The sequence below is a fragment of the Citrus clementina genome, unplaced genomic scaffold (genome assembly GCF_000493195.1).
Source record: "Citrus clementina cultivar Clemenules unplaced genomic scaffold, Citrus_clementina_v1.0 scaffold_4, whole genome shotgun sequence".
NCBI lineage: Eukaryota > Viridiplantae > Streptophyta > Magnoliopsida > Sapindales > Rutaceae > Citrus > Citrus x clementina.
The window spans coordinates 5538060-5552516 of record NW_006262274.1 but is presented as its reverse complement, the minus strand read 5'-3'; the positions used below and the strand labels follow the sequence as shown (position 1 = coordinate 5552516).

General features: G+C 31.8%; 1 pseudogene; it reads right to left on the bottom strand.

Annotated features, from left to right (window-relative positions):
- LOC18045728 overlaps positions 1-14457 on the bottom strand; it is a 98375-nt pseudogene that overhangs the window by 1807 nt on the left and 82111 nt on the right.

Below are 14457 nucleotides of genomic sequence, written 5' to 3'. Positions count from 1 at the left end.
GGTCCTTACTTTCTCTTTTGAATCAGTCAAAGTCAAAATCAATGCTTTTCGATGGTGAGGGACATAATGAGAAGGTAAGTTAAAGAGATAGAAAGAGAAAGGAGATAATAGGGAAAAAATTATTCCTTTGAAATTATAAATATTTTTGTTATACTGTTCATTACTTAGTTATATTATAGAAAAAAACTAACAATACGGTGGTAGAGTAATTAATTTTCAAAAACTGAAGAGTAGAGAGTCAATTCACGAGATGTAATCCAAAATTAACTATCTTATTGTCCACCATTTTTTACTGACATATGAACACTTTTGGTTGAATTTTATATACATATATATTATTGGTAGTTTTTTAGTCCAGCACTTGAAAGTGCAGAAAAAATTGAAGAAAGTTTTAAAATCATAGGGTTTAAGAGGATTAAAACTTAAAGTGTATAAATTGCACAGTTTATATATTTTCTTTTAACTTTCCAGTACTTTAAGATACATGCACATGTACATGTATATGTATGCAAGATTGGCTTCGATACAAAATGTATATCGTGAATATACAAATCAAAAAGTGACATATGGTATTATTTTATTAATATTGTCTTTATAGTTTGGGTTGGGCTTCTAACCTAGCCAACCTATTAAAATTATGGTATTATTATAATATTATTAAAAAATCTAATAAAAATTGTTTTTTTTTTTGAATAAATTTAACTGCACACTCAATATTGACTATCATTAAGTCAGTGCCAGATTTCGATAAGTCATTAATCCATCTCTACTCTATTAATTTTTCTATTTTCTGAGATGATCAACCATGTTTAATTGATGAATGTATTTATTTAGCCTTCATACATCTAAGCTTAATAAGATGATAAAAATACCCTTAAATTTATTATTAAAATATAATCTCCTAATTTTTTCCCCCTCTCCGTGTCTCCCCATCTCTATGTTCTTCCCATTCTCAATGCACAAACTCTAAGGTTGAAGAAAATTATTGATATCACAAAAAAGACAGGAATATGTGTGAAAACAAATATTCAATTAAAGTCAACTATCTATGCTTTTCGATGGTGAGGAAGAAACCGAGAAGTAAAAAGAGAGAAAGAGGGAGAAAGGAGATAGAAAGGCAAAATTTGCTGTTTCAGATTATAAAAAAATATTTTTGTCGCAAAGTTCGTAGTTTAGATTCATTCTTTGAGCTACCCTTGACTCAATTAAGTTATCCGAAAAAGTTAACAACGTGGGGAGTACATAAAATTTTGTCGTTCATAACTTGTAGCATGATATGCTTAGAAATAACAGCATATACGAGCTTGTTTGGAAGCGCCCAAAATATTTATGGTGAGTGTTTAGCAACCAACCTTAAGGACATGTTTGGTTTGAAAAAAAGGGAGGAGACGAAAAGAGTGTAATGGAGAGGAAAAGAGTGGAGAAAAGTAATCAAATTATATTTCATTTTTTGGTTTGATATAAAATTTAATAAGAAAAGGAATTACAATTTTTTTTCTTTAGACAATCCTATACCTTAAATATTAAACTATTTATATTAGTAATAACACACACACACACATATATATAAATAAAATGGCGGTCCAGTGGCGTCCGGTGAAGGTCCGATGACAGTTGATTTGTATTTTTATATTTTCATATTAAATAAATAAATAAGTTTATTTATTTTGTTAAGTTTCTTAAATCATTTAATAAATTTAATTAATATATAATTATTTATAATATTAAATCAATAAATTAAAATTATAAATAATAATTATTAATGGCATTAAACAAGTTAAAAAGTTGAAGGGTAATTTTAGAAACTTTGGTTTCCAACATAAGAGGAATTTAAATTCTTCACTACTTGGTGTGGAATTCAAATTCTACATTATGATGGATATTAAATTCTAATAAAAATTAAATTCTTATATATTTTTTCAAACCAAACAATGGAAATAAAAATAAAATTTAAATTCTTTTCTTCTCCCCCATTTTCTTCTCCAAACCAAACACCACCTAAAAGTACTTATCAAAATTTAAAAGTACCGGTGGACTAATAACTCAAAATTACATAATCATTTCATAATTTTAAAAATACTTTAATACACACACACACACAAAATTACATAATCATTTCATAATTTTAAAAATACTTTAATACACACACACACACACACATATTATTTTTTCTATCTTATATGTTTACTATTTTTAATTCTGTTATCAAATAAAGCGATGACATGCAATATACCACTAAACTCTATTTCCTGAGATCTACAAGGTAAATTACGGTGTTGAGCTACCATCATTTTATACACTTAGGTGTTGAAAAGTCAGTACCAAAAGCCAACTTTTCAACAAATGTGTGGCTGGCATGCAAGCTTGCCACAACTAATATGCAAGCTTGCTATAGCTAGCATGCAAGCTTGCTATAGCTAGCATGCAAATTGATTGTTGACTTGAATATTGGCCATTATTTAGGCTATAAATAGAGAGGTGATGAGAGCTTGAATTGCATTGCAAAATTTGAGCTTAATAATTTAAATGAAGAATTGTTAAGAGATTGAGCAATTGGAGAGTGTGTAATTGAGAGATTTTTTCTTTCAAGTGCGTGTCAGAGTACTTTATATATTTGGATTTTGGGACAGTGAGGTTTCTTTACTCAAATTTGTACTCTAATAATTATTAATAATACAATTATTTTTCTCTTACTCCCATAGACGTAGGCATAAATGCCGAACTGCATAAATTTATGTCCTTTATTTTTCTTGTAATTATTTAGTGCTGTTCATTTTGCATTCTACACATAACAAGTGGTATCAGAGCCGACGATTCGTACTTGGAGTAGACAATATTATTCACGTATACGGTACTATTCTCGTATACGCTACTATTCACGTACGGTACTATTCACAAATACGGTAGAGACGGCCATTTGTACTTGGGAGACAGTCTATTGTAAGTAGTGTGTATTTATACATGTCTAGAAAAGTTTTGTCAACAAGACGATAAGAGTCTAAGGAGTCTCAGTTTTAAGTAGGACCATTGTGACCCCTCCATTCTCCTGAAAATTTTCCTGGTGCATTTAGTCATGCGAAATTAACATCATAGAAGTTGTTTTTCAAGTGGAAATAGTTCGTTGAGAAAATGGTAGAAGATGAAACTTCCAGAATTAAGAAGGGATCTGTTTAGACTATTTAAAGAGACACTTCACGTAAGAGACGAGATTTGTCAAATCGTCATTCAGCACATATTATAGGAGGCCAAAAGATCGATGTTGAAAATTTTGATTGAAAAATCAACTTCGGCATGTGGAGGCGTGAAGTTATGGATGCCCATATTCAAATCGATCTCGATGTCGTTCTGAAAAATAAAAGACACTTGTATGGTGAAGAAACTTGGGATTGTATGAACAAGAAAGCATGTGGTTAGATTAGATCTTGTTTGACCAATGAGGTGAAATACTTGGTGAAAGATGAAAAGTAAGCGATGACTTTGTGGCGTACATTGGAGGAGAAGTATTTGCTGAAAAGTCTTGAAAATCATCATCATGTAATGAACCAAGTATATGGCTTTCGAAAGAAGCTCAGGGTGTCAATGCATGATCATGTCTCAAGATTTGGAAAGTTACTTGCTGATTTGAAGAATTATGATGAAAATATTAAGGATGAAGTCAAGGTTATGATTCTGTTACACTTACTGCCAGAGGAATATAGCCATTTTGTGACTATTTTGATATATGGAAAAAGCGTGATCATCTTTAAAGATGTTTGCATAGCATTGACCAATTTGAAAATTTAAAATAATGATAAACATTCCGCAAGAGCATTGTATAAAGTTTTGTTTGCCGGAGAAAGGACGATGAAGAAAAAAACGAAACGTGGCGGAAAGAATTCTCGATCTAAATCGAGAAGCAGAACTATAGCTCGAGATGAGCGTGCCTTTTGTCATGAAAAGGGCCATTAGAGGAAAGATTGTTCAAAGGCTCAAAAGAAAAATTGGAAGAAACCAGCAACAGCAAACATGTGACGTAAAGATGAAAACTCTGATTATTCACTAAGTGTTACTCCTACAGCATACATGGCTAGTTTGAGCGAGTGGATACTTGATACTGAAGCAACCTATCATTTGTGTCCCATTAAGGAATGATTTACAGATTTTTGTAATTTAGAATCCGGTGCAGTTGTGATGGCCAATGATCAACCTTGTCGCACAATGTGGGATATGAACAATTTCAGCTTTAAAGAAACATTTAAATTTTGCAAGTGCTCTAGAAGGTAAAGGCTACGGGGCTATTATTGAAAATGGCACAATGAAGTTCAAGTATGGGGCTATGGTGATTCTGCAAGGGGTTCGGCATCACAATCTGTAAAGAGAGGTACAACCGATAGCATGTACGACTGGGACATGCTGGAGAGAAGTCTTTAAAAACTTTGATGAGGCATCGACTCTTCGAAGGTACCAAAACTTGTAAATTAAAGTTCTGTGAGCATTGTGTAGCAAGCAAGAAAACAAGGGTCAAATTTAGTATGGCTAATCACGATACTCGTGAGATCCTTGAATATGTTCACAGTGATGTGTGGGGACTAACCAAGACTACATCAATTGGTGGAAGCCATTATTTTGTTACATTTGTTGATAATTTCTCTATACGTGTGTGGGTGTACATCATGCAAGCAAATGATGAGGTTCTAGAGATTTTTGTGATGTGGAAGAAACTAGTGGAGACTCAAACTAGTATAAAGATTAAAGTATTACTATTTGGTAATGGGAGTGAATATATTTCTGATCAATTCTTGCAAGAATACTAGAGTGAAGGTATAAAAGGACATTTCACGGTGAGACATACTCCGCAATAGAACGGTGTGGCTGAGCGTATAAATCGAACTTTGTTGGAAAAGATAAGGTGTATGTTATCTAATGTTAGTTTAGATAAAAAGTTTTGGGCTGAGGCTGTGAGCTATGCAAGTCACTTGATAAACCGGTTGCCTTCTGCTGCAATTGGAGGTAAAACTCCTATGGAAATATGGTCTGGAAAACATGCACAAGACTATAACTCCATTTGTGTGTTTGGGTATCCAGCTTATCATTATGTAAAGAATGATACGCTCGATTCTCGTGCAAGAAAATCTATCTTTGTGGAATTCAAAGGTGGAGTTAAAAGTTTCAAGCTTCGGGATCTTGAAGATAAAAAGTTTGTATATAGCAGATATGTCACTTTTGATGAAGCTTCTATGCTGAAGGCTTCAAGTTCTCAAGAGGTGGAGAACAAGACCAATGAGATATTGCAGTGGGTGGAGTTTAATGCAACTCCATATGTACCAATTAGTTTTATATCAGAGAAGAGCTCAACTTTAGAGAAGACCCCACGAGTTGAAGAAGAAGAAGTTTCTGCTGATGTCCCACAACAAGAAGAAACAATTGAAGGTGTAAAAGATGAAAATGATACTACAGCAAAAAGCAAACCAAAAAGAGAAATAAAGAAAGCCGAATGGCTTGTTAAAGACATGGTGGTGGCCTATATATTTCTAGTTATTGATGATGACATCCCCAACACTTTTGGTGAAGCATTAAGCAGCAGTGAAACTGATCAACGGAAGTTAGCCACAGAGGAAGAGATGAAATCTCTTCATCAAACCAAACTTGGGAACTTGTGAAGTTACCAAAGGGGAAAAGGGGTATTGGCAATAAATAGGTCTGCACCAAGAAACAAGGATCTCTAAATCAATCAACTCTTCGATATAAGGTAAGGCTTGTTGCAAAAGGTTTTGCTTAGAAAGAAGGTATTGACTACAATGAAGTTTTTTCTCCAGTCGTAAAATATATTTCCATTTGTATCATACTTGCCTTAGTAGCTGAATATGAGTTAAAGTTGACTCAATTGGATATTAAGATGGGGATTTTACATGGAGATTTGGAGGATGAAATCTACATGACTCAGCCTTGTAGTTTCAAAGTTGTTAGAAAGGAGAATCATGTGTACAGATTGATTAAATCTTTATACGGACTGAAACAATCACCAAGGCAGTGGTATAAGAGATTTGATCAATTCATACAAGGGTAGAAATTCACCAGAATCGAACACCATCATTGTGTTTACTTCAGAAGATTACAAGATGGAGTTTTCATTTATTTGTTACTCTATGTCGACGATATGCTTATAACTTTGAAGAATAAAGCTGAGATGGAAAGACTAAAGAAGTAGTTGGCTTATGAGTTCGAGATAAAAGACCTCTGTGATGCACATAAAATACTTGGAATGGAGATTAACAAAAAGAAGATTGGGAGCCTATGGTTGACTTAAACATCTTATTTGAAGAAGGTGCTAGAAAGGTTCGGTATGGATAACAAAAGTCAACCACTATGTACTCCTCTAACTCATCACTTCAAATTAAACTCTTCTTCATGTCCTTCTTCTCAAGAGGAACACAACTACATAACTCGTGTTCCATATGCTAATGTTGTGGGTAGTCTTATGTATGCTATGGTCTGCACAAGGCCCAACATATCTTAAGCCGTGAGTATGGTTAGTCTATATATGCATAATCTGGGTAAAGATCATTGGCTTGTGGTGAAGTGGATTCTCCTATATCTGTATAGAATAGTGGATGTTGGGTTATTATTCAAGAAGGATTGTGGTTAACAATGTATTGGGTATTATGACTCTGATTTTGCTGGAGACTCAGAGAAGTGAATATCAACAAGCTACATATTCACATTGGGTGGAGGTCCTGTTAGTTGGAGGTCAATTCTACAATCGGCAATCGCTCTGCATACTACGAAAGCAAAGTACATGGCAGCAATTGAAGCTGTAAAGGAAGCTATCTGGTTGAAAGACTTGTTAGGCGATTTGGGAGTAATCCAGGAGAATATTGCGGTCTTCTGTGATAATCAAAGTGTGACATTCCTTGCGAAGAATCAAACATATCATGTTCCGACAAAACACATAGATGTAAAATATCATTATGTGTGAGAGATTATCAAGAACGGTAATGTGTTATTAAATAAGATCAATACCAAAGATAATACATCAGATATGTTGACAAAAGTAATTTTTGGAGTTAAGTTTCAACATTACTTAAAACTAATTAAAATTCTTCGAATGCAATAAGTTTGGAGAATTTTGAACTACGGTTGGCTTGGTCCTAAATTTTGGGTACGTAATCAGTCACAGAGATGCAGCCACTTTGTGGATGATGATTTGTTGGTAGTCGGCTCAGATTTGGTCAAATCTTTACCTATGTGAAGAATTATTGAAAAGTCAGCACCAAAAGCCAACTTTTTAACAAACTTGTGGCTAACATACAAGCTTGCCACAGCTAATATGCAAGCTTGCTACAACTAGCATGCAAGCTTACTACCGCTAGCATGCAAATTGATTGCTGACTTAAATATTGGCCATTATTTAGGCTATAAATAGAGAGGTGATGAGAGCTTGAATTGCATCCCAAAATTTGAGCTTAGTAATTTAAGTGAAGAATTATTAAGAGATTGAGAAATTGGAGAGTGTGTAATTGAGAGATTTTTTTCTTTCAAGTGTATGTGAGAGTATTGGGTGTATTTGGGTTCTTGGAAAGTGAGGTTCTTTACTCAAATTTATACTCTAATAATTGTTAATAATATAATTATTTGTCTCTTACTCCGTGGACGTAGGCATAATTGCTGAACCACATAAATTTATGTGTCCTTTATTTTTCTTGTAATTATTTAGTGTGCTTCATTCCACATTCCGCACACAACATCAGGCTCTAATGGTAATGGTGCGACACACGACAACAAGTGTTGGCTGCCCTAGTTTATCGCTCGCTGTGGAGACTATGCCTCCCACATTGCTCCTTTTTAAAAACTGTTGAAGAATATAATTAATTACCTTGATACATTGTAGATTTTCCTCTCAATTACCGGACATTCTGTTCTCTGATTTTATTTACTTTCCTACTTCTATTTCTTTAATTTAGAGATTTTATAGCTTTGCATTTAGTTGCTTTCCTTTATTAGTCTTTAGAAGTCAACTACAGTTTTGTATATAATTCTTTGTATTTTATGATGTAAAGTGAACAACATGTGATAGCATTTTCGAACCTTCATTTTCATCATGGTATCAGAGCAATAAGTCTTATTGCTATTCATTTCCCCTTCTTTTCAAACTTTGGCTACCAGTCATCATGACTGAAAAATCGGATGCCACAAACGACAGCAAAAATGCTGCTCTTACCTTACATCCTTCAGATAATCCTGGAACCATTTTGGTTTCCTTTCCATTAAATGGAGAAAATTACACCATGTGGAGTAGAGCCATGATTAAAGCACTAAGTGTCAAAAACAAATCTGGTTTTATCAATGGTGTAATAAAAAAGCTTTCCGCTTTAGATTCAAACTTTGAATTGTGGAAACAATATGATGACATGATAGCCTCTTGAATTGTGAATACTATTACTCCAGAACTTGCAGGAGATACTATTTATACAGAGACAACTCATGATTTATGGGTTGATCTTCAAGAAAGGTTCTTTCAAATTAACGGGCAGCGTATTTTCGAACTACAAAAAATAATCAGTTCTATATCCCAAGGTTTGGACTCCATTATAGCCTATTACTCTAAGCTGAAAGGTTTATGGGATGAATTAAATATATATTCTCCCATGCCTATCGGATAAATCTCAAAAACGGATCCAACCATCACATAAAGCTCAAAAATATGAGTCGATGGTATGGTTTTTATCTCATAAATTCACCATTCGCTGTCACTGGAGCACTATCGGAGCCTCTAACGATGGTGACACCGTATGACTTGCTATTTAGTTTTAAAAGAATAAATTAATTAAATATTATTAAGTACTTATTGATATAATGGGTTGGACTATTTGTTTGAACTTAAAATTTTGATGCTAATATATATCCATTAGTCTCATCAAATCCATTGGTAAAAATTAAAGAAGGTGGATGAAACAGTCATGTTACTTGTTTATTTTACATCTTCACCATTAAATTTAATCAGGTCAATATAAATTTGTATGAAAATCCTATGTCAAAACTATATGTTAAAATAGTTCTCCACCCTAAATTATTGTCTTCCTAGTTTTTTCGTAATAATTATCGAAGAGAATTACCTGTTGGGGAAAATCGCCGTCTTCCAGCTGCGAATTTATCAACAGTTTTGCAGCACGGTGAAGAGGAGTAGGATCTTTTTCCATCTAAACCCAAAAAGAAAAAAATTTATATATATATGTAAAGAAAAAATGAAAGGAATTACTTTTCTATTATTTAGCTGAATTATGTAATTCATATATCGTACAAGTTCTTAGAGAAACCATTGTATGGTAATTAACACCTGATTACCTGTCCAGCATGGATTAAACTCATCATAGCCCATGCAGTTTGTACTAAATTCGATCGGTTTCCAGCAAGAGGTACATATTTCTACATTAGGAAACACAATGATAATATTTTTGTAAAAATCACTAATTTTCTAAATGTAAAACTGAAAAAATAATAAAAAGAAATCCGAAAACTAGTTACTATACTCCAAGAAAACCTACTGAAAGTTTAGGTGGCAATTCGCATTTGTTTCTTCAAATTTATTTACTTCTGAAACTCTTAATGATTTAAAGCATATATTCTAATAATATTTACCTTAAGAAGACCTTATCTTTTCTTGCCTATATTTTTCATGACGATAAATATGTGAAAACAATATTTTTCAGATATTTCATTTAGAGATTAAAAAAAAGTATATAATTCTGATTTATACCAAAACATATATAACTCTAATTTATACTTTCATATATATCTAATTAGATTTTAGTCAAACTCGGACTTAACTTTGAAGTTAACGAACTCTAAATAGTTGAAAAACACGTTAAGTCGAAATTTTACACTTAATTCTATTATCTGTGATAATTAAGTTGTTAATAAAACATCCGAATACCAAAATTAATCATACTCAATCATAGTATAATCTAATGGCAGAACCAAAACTTCATTTGATATTACCAGTAGCTATTTGGTAGGTTTTTATTTTATTATCGCAAATCCCAGATATCGATGATTTCATGAGAACAATAAGGTTTAAGAGAATTAAATTTTTTTATACATTTATAATTATCAATCAAATCCAAATAAAATTACCATGTTTGGGCAGGAACGGTAACTCTCTCCCCAACCACCATCTTCGCATTGTATTTTGAGTAAAAAATCTGTTGCTTTGCGCATAGCTAAACAATTACTGTAAGTCTTTTTAGCGGCAACTAGCCCTGACGTTGCAAACCATGTACCGTACATGAAGCAGATTCCCCAGCTACCATACCTGTCAAAACATAATTAATTTTTTATAAACAATTTTCTAGGCTCAGCTTAAAATCTTGGTAAAAATCGAATAATTTTTCAAGTTTAAAATAGCATTTATACAGTGTAATATAACCTACCATTCGTATAAATTTGACAGACAATAAGTGACAAATAGATAAATTAAGTAATCTAATGAAATGATTTGCTAATGGTTTTAATTGGAAATTTTTTCGGGGTGAATAAAAGATTTGCAATTCTTGGTCACATACGTGGGAGAGAAAAAGATAGGGAAAAAATGATCGCCCAGTCCATCTTAATTAACCTATTCTGACACACAAAACTTTGACCATGCTCCAAATGAAAAGATTCGATCTTATGTCTCGGTTTTCATGGTTTGTTAGTATCGGGCTTGGACCTAGTCGTACAACAAAAACCTAGGCTTGGCCGAACCCTAAACTTTAAAAAAATAAATAAATGAATTATTTTAGTTAATCAAAATAATAATATAAAATACTAAAAATAAAAGTCTAAAAATAAAATATTATTTAAAAAAGACCAGACTTATCCAATTTTGGACAAACTTTTAAGGATATGGATTTTAATTAAAAACATGGGCTTGAGCTGAGGCTAGGTCAAGCCCAACCTGGCCCAACTCAAGTATATACTTAGGAGAAAATTGAATTGTTATCAACCCATTAAAAACAAATTAAAAAAAAATAAAAGGGCACACATCTTAAAACAATCATGATTTTTTTTTATTGAAAACGTACCAAGAACCGTCAGGTTTTTGTATGTCTTCAATGAATTTCGCAGCATTTCGGATGAAGTTTTTAACCTCTTTTGTCCTGTGTTTTGGATATAATTCCTTAAACAAAGTCATTGCTTTCAATGCTGATGCAGTGCACTCAACTTTACTGGATTCAACACAATTCACAATTTCTAACAAGTATAAACCAGAATTTATAGCAAGAATATTTGTGTAAGATCAAACAAAAATTCGGAAAATCTTACTCATGTTCAATGATGACTTTGTCAAGGAATTCTATAGGATTCAGCAACTGAACAATGAACGAAAGAAAAAATTATTTCAACCAATATACATATTAATGGTTTTTTTTTTAAATGTAGAAACTAGGAAAGCTTAAATCGAATTCTTTAACACCCCGTCTCTTAAGATTTGAACTCAAGTGGTTAGTCAAATGAAGCTGATTATTAATGACTAAATAAAAGTTTTATATGTTAAAAGTTTTTACCTCTAACCATGATGGTGCTCCTGTTGGCTCCCAGGCTGGTACTCCACCAGTTTCACTCTGCATAAAAAAATTTTGGACTAATGAGCCAGGGAACCATATATATATATAGAAAAGTACTAAACTAAATACACATATTTAGTTGGAGCCTCTTTTATACCATTATTTGCATGTACATTCATCGAATAAATTTATGTCATAAATACCTAATAATAGATAAGTTATAATTAATTTTAGTAGAGAAGTATACATTCACATGACTAAAATTATCTCAAAATATAACTTTCTCTAGGCAAAAAATAGTGAATATTTTGGGGTTAATAAGTAAAAACATAAGACAAGAATATAAGAATTTAAATCTTAATTATATGCTATTAGTAATGAACATGTGCCATGCAGGCAAGGGGGAACTATGTACAAGCGAATTGTCGCTTCGGTCATCCTAGGTTAAGAATAAAACAAGTACAGGGAGTAAAACATATCAATTGAAATTTGAATACTGATCTAATTGAAGTTCCTGGACTATATTAAAGTTTGGCAAACCTATTAAACTATATGACTTGGTATAATATCATTATACAATTAAACTATATAGTTTAATAATTTTTCTGGACCTTAACAAAAGTCTAGAATTCTGTATTGAAATATTTCTATTGAAATTTTACTGTGTTTATGCAACTTTAACGTCTAGATATTTTAGTTTTACATAAGTTTATTACAGCCTGCTATATCTATGATTTCCGCACTATGACCCCCGCTACTGGCCTTCTTGATTGTATTGATATACTGTCACACTCAATATAAGTTTACATTTTCTCCATCATGGGCCCGTCGAAGTAAATCATGTTTCACCACTGCATACAAAATCTTCAAAAATTTAAGAGAGTTTAAATCAAGACAAAATCTTATTTCATATATGTAATTGATATTCGAAGATTAATATTTTCGTCAAATGTGTACAATTTACAAACGATATATGCAAATAATAAGGTTGCAAATAAAAACTGTTCGCTCCTTACCTGCAAAGAAAGTATGCAATTAACAGCATCATAAAATCTTTCAGGTTCCATTTTTTCTCCAACAATTTCTGGTCGCATCATTGAGAAGTGTAGACAACACTGCATATATGGTATACGAAAGATAGTACGAATTTATGTGTAAAACTACATGGAAAAATAATTACCATTTTGATTGCCTTGTTTACCCAAAAATGCCCATTTCAATCATCTCTAATTACCAGTAAGGCTTCTGCAGTACAATCAGAAACTTGCCATCCATGATCTTTATTAGAAAATGTCCATCCTCCTTTAGAAATGTGACGAAACATGCTCCTAAAATCTCCTTGAGGATTATCAGTGACCTGCCAAATTGTATGCGTATATATGTGTCTGATCATGAAAAAGAAAACTGTGCTTGTGTGCTAGAAATAAAATTTACAAAACAAAAATGGGAAAAATTAACCTGAGATGCTTTAAGGAAGTCATGTGCTTTCATAAGTATTGGACCAATTTCGTCAGTGAGATTGCAAGCAAGTAAAGCTTGGATGGCAAGAGCACAGTCCCATGTTTGACTACCGAAACTCTGCATATGTTGTTAACAATAACTAATTTTCAATTTTAAAATGCAGGGTTAAGCTAGATATTAGGTACCTATATGTAGAATCTCCTTTTATAGTCTCCTTTTACTAAAAGTTTCCTTACTTTAATATGGTAAGCTATAGGTTAAAATATATATATATATATATATATATATATAACTTTCAATACATTAAAAAATAAAATATATTGTATTGAAATATCTGTTTTTTTAATCTTTAACTTGTCCCTTACTTTATAGTCAGGGATTCTTTATAAAAAAATTCGTTAGATATCTATATGTGTGCGTGTATACGCATTGAGAGAGAGAGATATGAAGAGAGAGAGAGAGAGAGAGAGAGTTGTGCTTAGGTGAGAATGTTCTCATGAATTTTTGTGTCTTAGAAAGTTTTATAATTTGAATCTACACAAAAAATCATGCAAACATCTAAATCTGAGCGCATATTATATTATATATATATAGAGGGTAAAAGCTCATTTAGTCCTTGTATTTTAATATTAGTATCCATTTATCCCTATATTTTTAAATATGCCGCGAAACATCTCTACCGTTATAGTATTGATACCCCTACCGTTACTTTTTATTTCTTTTGGCTTACTTTTACAATATTACCCTTTTACAATAATTTTTTTGTTTGGACATTAATAAAAAGAAAATAATTAAATTACCAATTTAACCCTAAAAAATAAAAAAAATTATATTAATTTTTAATTGTCAAAAATTAAATTGTTACTTTTTATTTCTTTTGGCTTACTTTTACAATATTACCCTTTTATAATAATTTTTTTGTTTGGACATTAATAAAAAGAAAATAATTAAATTACCAATTTAACCCTAAAAAATAAAAAAAATTTATATTAATTTTTAATTGTCAAAAATTGTATGCAAACTACCAAGTATGCAAATGGTGCTTGCAAAAAAATTAATATAATTTTTTTATTTTCTAGGGTGAAATTGGTAATTTAATTATTTTCTTTTTATTAATGTTCAGACAAAAAAATTATTATAAAAGGGTAATATTGTAAAAGTAAGCCAAGAGAAATAAAAAGTAACGGTATGGGTATCAATATTTTTATGGCAGAAATGTTTCAAGGTATTTTTAAAAATACAGCGACTAAACGGACACTAATCTTAAAATATAGGGACTAAATGAGCTTTTACCCTATATATATATAGTATACATCTGTACAATATACGAGAAAAATTATGGTACCATACCACAGTTGCACCCAGCCGTTGGATCCCAATGGACGCCATCAATCCAAGTGGATCCAACGGCTGGATGCAACTGTCCACAATATACATATATTAATATTGTATACTTATAATTTATTAATTATTG